The 13,487-nt window shown below is 35.3% G+C and overlaps 1 long non-coding RNA gene and 1 pseudogene across 8 annotated transcripts; one reads left to right on the top strand and one right to left on the bottom strand.

The window, feature by feature from the left end:
- Positions 1 to 4,433: 4,433 nt before the first annotated feature.
- LOC104701654 (uncharacterized) lies at positions 4,434 to 11,406 on the top strand. Of its 8 annotated transcripts, none has more exons than XR_015560709.1 (10): positions 4,434 to 4,651; positions 4,957 to 4,990; positions 5,480 to 5,547; positions 8,688 to 8,784; positions 9,638 to 9,718; positions 9,811 to 9,886; positions 10,473 to 10,538; positions 10,621 to 10,709; positions 10,813 to 10,900; positions 11,050 to 11,406. It is a non-coding gene; the product is annotated as an uncharacterized LOC104701654 (long non-coding RNA). The 8 variants fall into 8 exon arrangements; XR_015560704.1 differs by lacking the exon at positions 11,050 to 11,406 and adding an exon at positions 5,788 to 5,966 and having other exon boundaries at positions 10,813 to 11,020; XR_015560705.1 differs by lacking the exon at positions 11,050 to 11,406 and adding an exon at positions 5,788 to 5,885 and having other exon boundaries at positions 10,813 to 10,953.
- A 770-nt stretch (positions 11,407 to 12,176) lies between these two features.
- On the bottom strand, positions 12,177 to 13,470 carry LOC147941585 (uncharacterized; annotated as a pseudogene).
- Between the last annotated feature and the right edge of the window lie 17 nt (positions 13,471 to 13,487).

Below are 13,487 nucleotides of genomic sequence, written 5' to 3'. Positions count from 1 at the left end.
AGATGATAATATATCAATATGTGATGTAAGAAATACAATGATTTTGTTAAGAGTTTTAGGAGATTAAAATGGAGAAATTAAAATAATTAAAAAATCACAACTCATTCAAAATGGATATTATTTTGTTAAGGTTATTTTGTTTCTTTCATGTGTTTTTAATATTCTTGTTTTGTTTTGTGTTTCTTGTTTGTGGTTTTCTTGTTACATTCTACTGTGAAGTGTAAGAATATTGTTAATAATAAGTTCTGTTAATTTTGTTTTTTCCTTTTGTATTTCATGGTTTTTAATTTCCTAAGTATGGGTTTTGTTGTAAAATGTTGATGTGTGGTTGTAATTGTTTTTTGTTTTTTTTTTCACTTTGTTTGGTTAGTTTGATTGTTTATTGTCATCTGTGATTGTTTATTCTGTTTTATTTAATGTTTGTTGTGAACACAGAAATTTAGGGAATTGTTCTCTTGTTATTCATCTGTTTCATATGATATAACATATATATAGGGATACATATTAGGGTTTACAAGTCCACTAATGGGCCGATAATGGACATCCATACAATACTAGATATATTCATAACACTCCCCCTTGGATGACCATTATAAAAATGTAGTTCCAAATGCGCATGTGAGATGCTGCCTCATTAAAAACCTTACCAGGAAAACACATTGGGAAAAACCATGGTTAAGGAAAAAAGAGTGCAGCGCGCTTTTACTCCCCCTCTTGAGTAAATGGTTCGCCAAATCTTCACTTGAACGAATCTGTAGTAAACGTGTATCGTCATTCTTCTATTGGTCATGGGTCTCGCAAGTGACTCATCTTTCTCATTATCTTTGTTTCTCACAATCTCATTAATGTATTTCAAAGACTTTGAAGATGATAGTCTTTCACCATTAAAACATAATATTCCTCTTAAGGTGTTTATCTTTCGCGTGTTCTTTGTTGTCTTGTTAAAAACCTTTCATGCAAAAACCCAATGGGATAAAAACCATGATAAGGGAAAAAGAGTACAACCATGCAAAATAATCATATTTCTCCCCCTGAAAGCATCATCTCCAGGTTATACATTATAATCATATATATCATCTTTTCTGAACTGTTATAAACAGCACTTTCAAGTACAAACTCATATGATCATAATATATTCTACTGGGTCATTGAACTTCAAGTCATTTGAACCTCTTTCATATAGAAGATCTATTTGAACTTAAGCCCAAATATTTTATTACATACAATCTTCCAAACAATCTTATACATAAGAGTTATTCATAATCTCCTTGTAAAACTTTCTCTTTCAACTCTTTTTCTTTGTATGGTACTACAAGACCATTTATCTATGTAAGATGATGTAAGCATCCTGAGATAACATCTCTTTCATCAGATGCCAAATCTGTTACCTCAAGAAATTTCATGAAATATCTGCTCTTATACAATATGATTTCTCCATCTTTTAGGAGTAATATTTCATCACTGATTATTTCTCCAAATATTCCTTGGTATATGAAATCTCTACTGGAGATCAGATAATCTTTTCATGATCAACATATTTCTCACTTGTTCTTGTACCTTTCTTTTAACAAGAACCACTTGTAAGTGCTGAAGAGATAAGAGACACATATAATTTTTCTTTTAACGAGGTTCAGCAAATGCCTACATCCTCAAACTTTCTTGAAAATACTTCTTGAACACAATTACAATGAGTGTTCAATATCGGATTTACACAACCCTAAGATATTCACTTAGCTTGTTCCCAATTTATTTTCAACCCACTATGAGATCACTAAGATCAATAACAATGATCTACACACAGAATTCTCTCATAGAGATAAACTCTCACCCTTTTCTCTCAAAAGGTGTCAAAAGGTATCAAGACTTTTTCTTGCTTTTACAATATTCTTGAGAACTATAAGGTATTGCTTCTAGCAATATAATTAGCAAGATAATTACTTTAAGGGATATCTCTTATAGTTTGAAAACCTTCTAAATAGACTAAATCAAGTCTTGCCTTATTTTCAAACTCATAAGGGATCTACATAGTTGCTTCCACCATATGAGAGTGCATTTTTCATAATAAATATTAAGTATTTATGAGAATCATTGTAATATTACATGTACTTTATTTCTCATAAAGATCCCCTTATGTCCCACTCATTTTACACTTTCAAGTGTAAGGACAAGTCCAAATATTATCTCTTCAAGAGATTTGAACTATTTCATAGCTGTTTCTTTCAATGATTAACCAATCATTCTTTGTGTACACTTTTCAATATAACTTTCTATTAACTGTGGTTTATGATCCTCGATTTTTATCCATAACATCATCAACTGCAACACTGCATGCAAACATATTTACGACGTTGATTTGCCTTTTGGTTCTTTTTCTTTCTAGACATGACTCAACTTGTTGAGATTTCCTTTTATTATGATTCTCAGGTACCTGAATCTCTTTCTTACTCATGTCTACATCTCTTTTAGAGATTTTTCATAACTCTTTGCTTCCTCGGTGCCATATTAATTTCTGCTCTTTTTCTTTTCCGAGGATGCTTATATTTGGAACCATAAGTCTATCACACTTTATGTGATCTTTAGACTTACTAGCAGTTGATCTTATCCTTCTAGGATATTAATTTCAATTGGAGCACAACTGGTATATGTGACTTTCTCACTCAATCATGGTCAAAAAATGGTTCTTGCATGCTTTTAGCATCTTTGCAAACTTTGCCAATAAATTATCTTTTGAAATTATTGCGCACATTTCTCATTACGATGATCAAGATAATTTCTTCCAATATATTTCTTTACCAGCTGTTTATTTTCTCCCCCTCATGTTGGAAAAACTGACTCACTGAAACAACAGTCTCTGCATCTCGTGATATTCAATCATCAAGAGAGATTTCTATCCAACATATTTCCAACATTCTTTCAAATTCCATCATATATAATTGTGGTGGAGCAACCAACATGTATAACACATTTAGATGGAAGATATCTGGTTTCTGACCCAAACCAATTGTAATGGGAGTACTCATGACTATTCGTTGGCATGATGTGAATTACTTGACATATAGAGTCATTTATGTCAATTACTTGGCATGGTTTCACCACCATTGTCAATTAAGCAAATACTCTCGCAAACTCCATGTTGCAAGTTAATAACAAACATATATAATGGATGATCAGTCCACAATATCGCTTTGTATACACACCAGGGGTCGGTGAAAACCATATAATCGGCTTGCTTTGTAAAGCAGCACACAATATAAAAATCACTAAGAAAACTCTTCAGGTTCTCTAGTGAATGTTTTCAGAAATTTCTGATTATTCTTTTTGCATCAATACTAAACCGGAATGGCTTAACCGGTCATGCCAAACAGTGAGATTTTCACAAAGCATTTTATCTTCTAGATAATGCATGTAATCTCTAAATACTTTCATTGCCTTGGGTAATACTTATGATTTCAAAGTATTTTCTTCGCATATTGTCTTAACATGATTACTTTTCAAATCTTCAAGATTTGCTTTATCATATGAGTGACTAAACTCATTTTGGGTGTGAACATAATCTTAAATTTGTTCCATCACCTCAGTATGTGGGATTCATTAATTCTCTCCCTCGAGATGATGACACTTTATGTCTATCAATCTTGATTTGAATCCCACTTTGTAATCAATAACATTCTCAAATTGGGTTATGTATTATAACTTAGACCCTTTTAACTTTGAGACTAATTGGGAGATTATAACACATAATTATCAAATTATGTTCCCATAGGCAATAGTATATATACTCTTCAAGAGCTTTCAATACTTTTTCTACTACTTCTTATTATTGTAGTAGAATAGTGGAAATTACACTTGTTATAAAGATCAACGAATCTAAATTACACTTTAAGCAATAACGATTATAGTTTCGTTTCTCAAAAACAATAGGAATGATTAAAACAATAATGATCCCTATAAACAAGCATGAAACGAACGATGATAAAAGATGTTACTTATCTCAATAATGAAACCGTGGATTTAGAGGTGTTGGATATCTAGAACGAAGACACAACTCTTTGCTTGTCGGGCTAAGGTTTTTTTTTTCTTTTGTTTAAGACGACTAGGGTTTAGAGCGTACTGATAACGTGTTGTGAACACGGAGATTTAGGAAATTTTTCTCTTGTTATTCATCTGTTTCATATGATATAACATATATAGGAATACATATTAGGATTTACAAGTCCACTAATGGGCCGATAATGGACATCCATACAATACTAGATATATTCATAATAATGTTGAAGGATTGTTTGTATGTGAGTTTGTTAAAATTTTTAATAATGTTTTATAATTAGTTACATTTGGGTGTTTGTTGGGTTTCTTGTTTCTATAATTGGTTGGGCCCAAATATCCCTTGGGGTCTTAATATTTAGGGCCAAAAGTGGATTTTTTTTTAGGATGTGTTTATCTTTAATGATAATTGGATGTTTTTTCGAAATTGTTTTCTCGGCTTTGTCTCTACTGTTTTTTAAAACGGGAAGGTTTTTTTTTTCTTCTGATGTATAGCATAGTAGGAGGATTAAAGCTCTATATCTAAACCATCCATTTTATCGAAGGTGGACAGTTTTATTTTCTCGCCTGTTTGGGTGATTTCGCCTTCTCTGCGGATCGGTTCTGGGTAATTGGTTCTTCCCTGTATTTTTCGTTGATTAGAACTGTTAATTCGACTTCTCTTGTCAAATTATTTGAATGTGTTGTTTACCTTTGTTTGTCTATTTAATTGGGCGATGTTTTTTTGGAGGTTGGTCTTCTTGTTAATTTAGTAGTGCCGTCTGTGGTTTTATTTTGATTAACTGTGCTTTTCGTTCCCTATGATTTTTTCCGTTTAATTTATGTTGTCAGTTTTCGGTTTGGCTCTAATTGATTTTCGAATCGCATTTAGTTTGCAACTTTAGTTGACTTCCTGTTCTTGTGCTGTAACAGTGTTTGTATCAGCTGCATCTCTTTTGTTCCCCTGGTATGATCGTTCTTCTCTAATGTTCTTTTGTATTTTAGGTTTTCTTGGCTGTCTTTTTGGTTTGTAGTGCTTCTTAATATATTTAAATTTTTTCTCTTATAGGCGAGGACCATTTTGCTGACCTTTGTTGTTATCTTTGATTTTTCTCCAAAAAAATATGTTTCATGTCTTGCTTGTTATTGGTTTTTATTAAAAAAAACTTCTAAAGAAGTCGAACATTGGATATTTTTATAATTATTACATCATGATAAAACTTGGAAACCATATTGCCGACCGTTAAGTTAAATGAAGAATACAAACTTGATCATTTGTTTGTAGTAGTAGCATTGTTCGCATCTACCTTCCATGTTATTGAGGTTACAGTTAATGGTTGGGTGAACTGCTGCCAATGTTGTGTAGTAGCAGTGTAGTTTCTTGACATTCACTTTGTGTAATGACTTCTTGATTTTTTTCCAGCATTGATCCCCTTTTCCTTTGTTCTGTTTCCAGCCTAGTTTATCCAGCCACAATTGTCCTTCTTCTGTGTCACCTCTGCACAACTTGACAATTCCATAAAGGTACATACCGTGTTCATAACTACCTGCTGCTGCTTTTTTCAAGTGTTTCAAGCCTTCTTCTGTGTTGTTCTTGTGAAAATATTCCTGGATTCCTTTGATGTAGTGGGCCTTGGCATTCCCACTTGCTATGCATTTTTCCATCAGATCTTGGTATTTGTTTATTGCTGTTAGTGGATGCATTGCTAGTGGCCTTAGGTTGATATTCTTGTTGACTGGATGATCATGGGTTGCCTTTGCTAGGTTTGGCGATGTTAGCATAACATATCTGACTGTCGTTCGTGAAATCCGAGCAGCTCTTGAGATTATATCTCCAAGGTCGTCGTTTGGTAGTTCGTCAAGTGAGTAGGAGGTGTTTCATATCATTTTGGTGAAGTTGGAAAGTATATTTTTTTAGTGTTTTCCCTTGGGTGATTTATAAGGTGGGTGTTCCTTGCAGTTACGTTTGTTTTTGGTTAAAATATTATTCTCGGCATCCCATTTATTTGTTTAAACTGGACCTTTCATATTGAGGTGTTCATTAGAATTGTCTGTTACTCGTTATATACATTAATTTAGAACATTATTGTCTGAGTAATTTGCCTGAGTGGGTATTGATATTTATTTTGGTGTCCTATATTTTTTAACGTTTTAAAGGTATGTAAATTTAGTTGTTTTGTAATAAAATTAGAATGGTAAGACGTATGTTGTACATGTGGAACCCACTTTCCTGGGTCTATTGGTCTTTAGAATAGAATTTGTTTTCGTTATGTATGATATCGAAGGGGTGTGCATGGGAGAAAATTTCGAATGTTTTAAACAGTGTAGAAACCTATTTTTAATTGGTCCGTTTAGTATGCGTTTTAATTTGGTAGTCTGACTCGTACTATTCATTCTGTTAGTTAACGTATGTTTGTCTAATGTTTTTCCGATGTTTTGGTTTTACTGTTAGCGTACCTATTGTTGGCCTGTTGTTCCCTTTTTAATCTCATATATTAATCATGATTACGAAATTTCGAAGGTAATACTTTTGGAAAACATACTATATTGTAGTTTTAGACTGTGTAAACAAAGAAGTAAGTTAGAAAACGAAGTAAAAATTGACAACATTGTTCCTCGTTTATTCATTTCTTATAGATCTGTTGCCCTACATATTGGACAATTTCTAGTTTCATAGAGCCATGCAATAATACATTCATGGTGGTAGATATGGTTACATTTGAGTATGTTGATTTCAGCAACCCCTCTAAATGATTCCAAGCAAATAATGCAATCCTCATTTTCCTCTGCTTCGCTTGGTGGTTTTTTTGATGTCTCCAGATTGGCAATGAGCATCTCTGTTGTAACGATTTTGTTTGCCTGGAAGTGATAATCTGTAACTATGAAGTTTATAAGAATGGTCCTATCGGTTGGGATTTCTGCTATTAGTATTGTTGAGAAATTGTAGGAACCATCCTACCCTTACTCTTGCCTCGTTGACTGGTATTTGATGAGATGCTAGATGGTATAGTAGGTTACCTCTTAAGCTTACCAATGGTGATCCCTCGTCATTTCTGTGGTACGGGATGTGGATCTCGATTTGATGTTCACCTGTGTGTGGCCTTATGATTGTCAGGATGATTGTATTGACGCTCTGTATTGTAGTAGGCAGAGTTACATAGGAGAAGGTGTAATCTCTATTTTGGTAGTTGGCCATTTTTGCTCTCTGATTGTATTTTTTTAGCTTTGGTTATTGTTATTAGGGAAAACTATATCCAGGCAATATATATAGATGGCCTCGGGTTATATTAAAAGGTCCTCCATTAATGTTTTTATGCTGATGTAAAGTTTTACCACAAGGATTTTTTTTTTACTGGTTGTCGTTTCGTTTTTTCTGTAATGTATAGTGGGGCATTAAAGTTGTACTTCTATAGTTCTTCTCATATGTGAAACTGATCCGTCATATGTGTTGGAATTTCAATATATCATTTTATTTTATTATTTTTAGTATTGTTGACATATTTGTCTTGTAAATAGTTCAGCATGCTTCTACCAGATCATTCCTATTTAAAATTGGATATGGGCTGTCTTTTTTTTGAGCGTAGCGTTTTGTTAATAGGTCGTAGCCTAATTTGTGCGTCGATTTCTAGGTCCATTTCAGTGTGTTTTTATTAGTTTTTGTTATTGAAGTTGCCATCCTTGTATTTTTGTTCAATTTTTTTGCCGCCTCTTGACTCTTTAATTTGTAATGTTGTTTCTTGTTGTAAAATGTTAATTTTCCCCTTTACTGTTTTTCCCCTTTAGTGTTTTCAGTTTGTTGTTTTCTGTTTGTAGACCATTTGCATGATGTGGGTTGTTATTTTGCTCGTTACTTGTTACTATTTCGGCATTCTCAGTGTAGTTGCAGTAATAAAACATGGTAATGTTTACTTTGTTTTTGTTTGGATAATAATTAGTTGCCGACAGCTTCTTTAGTCACACTTAGGTGTGACTTCTACTTCGACCTGTCCATTCTTTTCCTTGTGGCAAACATTGATATGTATACATTTTGCTGTGAATCTGGCCATAGTTTAATTTAACCTTATGTTTTAAAATATAAGTACTGAGAAAGCAATATGAAAAAGAGCAGAGAAAGTTAAAATCACCGAAAGTAGTTCAGATACATAAATTTTTTTTATTGCTAATGGTGGTTTACAAACTTCCTCATCTGTTTGTAGTAGTAGCACTTCTTGCATCTTGTATCCATGTCGTTGAGCTTGCATATCTTGTTTGGTTTGTTGTTCCTTATGGATTGGAAGTAGCATGGTTTCTTGATTATTTGGATGCCTTGGAGAGATAGTTTGACGTTGCTCCAACAACGATCAGATCTTGAAATTGATTTTATCCATTCAACCTTATCCAAATATTGTTTACCTATCTCTATGTCTCCCCTGCATAACATGAGAATGCCATATAGGTAAATAACTTTTTCATACAAACCATCAGCAGATGTTTGGAGATGATGAAGGCCGATGTCTGTGTTGTCATGGTAGAAATACTGTTTGATGCCTTCGATGTAATGAGCTTCAGCGTTTCCAGTTTGTAGAAATCTCTCCATAAGTGCTTGATAGTTGTGTAATGTTGCTAATGGATGCATGTCCAGTGGCTTGAGGCTGAGATTTTTTGTAACTCTTTCATCTTCGCAGGCTTTTGCAAGTTCGTGAGAGACACGCATGCAATGAACCACTTCTTGACGGCCAGCTTTTGCAACTCTGGACATAATTTCGCCAAGAAGATCTTGTGGTAGGCTTTCTAAGACTGATATTTTTTTTTGGAGGCATTTTCGTTGTTGCTTATGTTGTATGAATCTGCCTTTTCGGTTGTGTTCACTATCTTGGTTATATAGTTGTGATCTCTTTGGCGTTTGAGATTTCCATTCCATCAATTAACTATGTTTTGCATTACTGGAGGTAGTGGCCATTGATTACAATTATGTTAGTGGGAGTGGTGGGCAGGCCGATCTTTATTGTTGTTGTATGTCCGTTTTTTAGTTTAATTGAGCGGATGTTGTGGGTCTCCGTTTGGTGTTCTGCTACTCTGTTTGAATTCGATGGATTTGGTTTCTTTTTGCAGGCCCTTTTCATAACTTTATTTCGGATTAGTGTTATTTCTTTTACTATTTTCTCATTGTATTATAGCACATTATTCTGGTCGTGTATAAGCAATAGGAGTTAGAAGTCTCATCATATGTAAAACAATGGTTCGTTAAAAAGATGTAAAATGCAGTATGTGATAATTTAAAAGGAACGTTAACGAATTTAGATTAAGCAAGTCTCATATTTGTAACTGTTCATTTGTCTGGACTCTTTTAAAAGTGTACGTAGTGCCTTCTGCTGCAATTTGGGGGTTGGAATAGAGGAGAACTGGCCAATGAGTTCTGTCCTCTCCCTTTACCTGAGATCTAATTGAAGATAGTTAGTTAAAGTTCCGTCAGTTTAAAATAGTAGCTCCTTTAAAAGAAATTTGTTTTTTCGACATATTTTTAGTGCTTAAGCAGTGTGAGTTAGCTTAGTACCTCTTTAAGTTGTTATGTTGGTGAATACTTCTTTGTAGACGATATTCATAACCCCTCCAGTACCATGTTTGTCTGCTATAGCGTCTAGGATTTTCAAACCTGAGTTTGAAGTTAAACGGGATAGAGCTACATACAACTGCCCGTGCGTGAAGACTGAATGTGGTAAATAGAGAGCAACTTGTTTCAAACTTTGTCCTTGACTTGTTGATGGTCATAGCGTAGCACACCCTAATTGGAAATTGCTTTCTTCTTAGGGTGAAAGGATGCTTGCTGTCATTAGGAGACAAAACAATTCTTGGAATGAGGACTTTTTCACCAACATGGGTGCCCGTGAGAATCTCTGCCTCGATTATCCTTTGCCCAAGTCGCGTGATAAGTAGCCGCGTTCCATTGCATAACCCTTTTCTCTGGTTTAGATTTCATAGGAGCATTACTGGTAGACCTTCTTTCAACCTTATCTGATGGTTTGGTAGGCCTGGAAACTCAAGTGAGTTAAAATATTTAACTGTGTATAAGTTGTTCCAGTCGCCTCCTGGTGCCAGCTCTGTTTGAATTGAATCTGAGCTTAAATACTCTGTAATGTCACCTGCCACTTTTGATAGCTGATAATCATTTATTTCGAGTACAGTCTCATTGCAAAGAGTCAGAATAGCCCTTTCGGTTAGATATTGTCGTTCCTTGTAGCTCTGAGGGAACCTTGGATACGCAGCTGCTGTAATCTCTTCTAGATGGTTCCCTGTGTTTGGTAGAATTAGAGATTAGTTTATTGCTATTCTGCGACCTCCTCCATCCTCATCAGGGGTAGTGCTTGCTGACATTGAGTTTCCATCCCCTACTGTTAAAATCCATGCTGCAAATTCTGCGTCTGATTTTTTCAGTCTGAGGTTTTTAGACAAATTGAATATTTGACATGCAGGCCATATATGTGAACGATTAATAGTAGCTTGGACGGTGTCTTGGCGGCTTCCTTGGGGAACAACAGGTAATATCTGTCTGAAGTCTCCCCCCAAGTAAAACAGTTTTCCCTCCAAATGGTTTGTTAAATGCTGACTCATCTTCTAAAGCCATCAGGTCTCTGATTGTTCGATCTACAGCCTCAAAGGCATGATGATGAGCCATGGGTGCCTCGTCCCATATTATTAAATCAGCCTTGGTAATTAAAGAAGCTAGCATTGTTCCTGACTTTATTTCACAAGTTGACCCTTCATTGACTGTTATTGGTATCTTGAATCGTGAGTGTGCCGTTCTTCCGCCAGGTAGGAGCAGAGCAGTTATACTTGCTGACGCAACTGGGATGACAACTTTGCTGATCGATCGCAGCTTAGCTATTATTGCCCTGTATAGGTAAGTTTTGCATGTACCTCCGGCTCCTTGGACAAAAAACAGTCTTCCTGATTTCTCTTCTACGGATTTAAGAACTGCATTGTAGACCTGTTTCTGCTCTACGGTAAGCGTTGGAAATAATTGGCTGTGTTTATCTCTTTCTTTGTCAGCGTCAAATTGCAGTTCTTCTGTGATGCAGCTTTGTTTCATTTTTTTCAAAATAGCCTTGTCGGGCAATGGCATGCCTTCGAAATTCGAGAGGCATTTTTCATTCTCTATAAGTAACTGCTCGATTTCAATCAAAGCATATTGCTCCAGCTCAATGTCTTTGAGTTCCAAACCTGACAATATTCAATAATACTTTGAAGTAAAACAAATCTCATGCTGATGGGTGGATATGGACAATCCTACCAATTGCGAGTCCTTGTTTCCTCCTACTCCAGGTCTTAGTAGTGTTCCACACATAATATTTTTGGAATTCCACATATGTAAGCTTAAATGCCTTCTTTTCTGAGCTATGTCTTTCGGTAGGTGACTTTTTCTCTCTTTTGTTAGCTGCCATCCATTCGATGAGCATTGTCTTCTCTACATCGTCTCTTGTAAGAATGCTCTCTAAACGTTGTCTCTGGTCAAAAAGCAGTCTTTGTTGATCTTGAAGATGTATCTGTAGTCGTATCACAGCTGGCTTGTGATAATGGATGTGGAAAGCGAATATTCTCCACACAGCTTCGCAAGGAGACACATAGCAGCAATCAAGGTACTCACTTATTTCATCCACAGCCTGAGGTTCTTCCTTAGTCGACCCTTGTTTTTGTTTCCCTTTTCTGGGTCTCACAATCACAAACGTAGCTTTATCCACACCTTTAGTGATATACTTGAAAAGATATTTTACTGCGCTTGTCTTGCAACACCATTCCACATTGATATGTCCATTATACTTTTTCAGAAAATGTAGGTTGTGTGGTACAACATGTTGATTATCTAATCTTGTTACACCTTTCAAAACAGATTTGGACTCATTGTTGCGTCGTCGGTAGACAACATAACCAGATTTGTCAATGGTTGTGTTCTCCACAAATTGTCGTGAAAATTTTTTACTTCAAACACCATTTTCCATGCATGGTGAGTACGCTCTATCTAGACCACAGGTCCATGCATCATATGTTGTTCTACCAGTTGAAACCCTTCCTTATCTGGTAATTCAGCTGATATGAATTTGTCTATCACAGTTGGTTATGGGTTTTTGCTTGTACCTTCTAGCCAGAGAAGAATGTGTGCATGTGGGAGACCTCTTTTTTGGAACTCTATTGTGTACACCATTGCATAATGTGAATTATAGTTCAGTTTAGATTCTTTATTTCATATGTGAGTGTATAAGAGTAAAAGACTAATACAATTATGTATACCTGCTACAGGAACTGGGAAAAAACTCCTTTGTTAAAATCTGCCAACATCTTATCTAGTTTCATCTTGAAGACTCTAGATTGGAGGTCAGGCCTTGTGTTTGAGCCTTCTGTAGTATATGTTTGTAGATGGTCTGTAAACTCTGACCATTTTGGATATGCTGTGAATGTGGTAAATAAATCTGGGTTACCAAACCATCTACATATGGCCATAGCATCATGGTACTTTTCTACCATATATCTTGGCCTTGCTGTGAAACTTGATGGTAATATTATTCTTTTCCCTACATGCACACATTCTTATACAAATACATTGTTATACAAATACATTCTTATACAAATACATTGTTTAGCATCTGTTTCTCCACTTTCAACAGCATCATATACATTGTTATACAAATCAGCTCTTAATTTTTTTTGATTAAGAGCTATGAAACGAAGTCTTTCTTGCTCTGTAGCTGTGTAGGCATCAACAATGTATTGATGAAATAATCTTCCTCCCTTAGTAATAGTCATGCCTTCAGATAATCGAGTCTGTATCTGGTAAGCATAATATTCCCTCATTGTCATATATGCCCTCCTTACTTGGCTCTTTACTGTTGAATGGTATGGAATTTCCTCATGATAGCTAGGTTCACCATAGGGAAACAGTAGAGGGTATTGAAGACTCATATATAGAGGATGCAGATCACTAATTCTTTGTAATTTTGAAGACTTAAATTGAAGAATCACATCTCGTCCTGCTGTTGCTGTACTGAAATCCCCAACTATCAAACCGGTAGTCTCATCTGCAGTAGGTAAGTCATACTGTTTTCCTTTCTTTGCTTGGCTATCCAATCTGATATTGAATTCACTGCTTAGCCCATCTTCATACCGATCCCTTGCTTTTCTAAAAACCTTTGCCAAGTCGTTAATTCTATCCAGCATCATGATCAAAATACGAACAACCTCTTCGTCTACAGGTTTCCCGTTACTTGGTCCAGCCATCTTCTGCATACAATTTCTTATTTCAATTGCAGTATCAAAAATGTAAAGCTGGCATGGTTGCTTTCCAACCTCTGGTAAGAGAGACCCAACAGAGTGATAATTTTGACCATGGATTCTATATGTATAAGGTCCTTTTTTTCCTGTTACGTTAGTATCAACTTTACCTCCGGTTGATGTGAAAGCTAGCATTGAGTTCAGCATCCGAATATTACGACAGA

This window comes from Camelina sativa, chromosome 7 (assembly GCF_030686135.1).
Source record: "Camelina sativa cultivar CO46 ecotype springtype chromosome 7, ASM3068613v1".
In the NCBI taxonomy this organism is placed as follows: Eukaryota; Viridiplantae; Streptophyta; class Magnoliopsida; order Brassicales; family Brassicaceae; genus Camelina; species Camelina sativa.
This window is presented reverse-complemented; position numbering and strand designations above follow the sequence as displayed.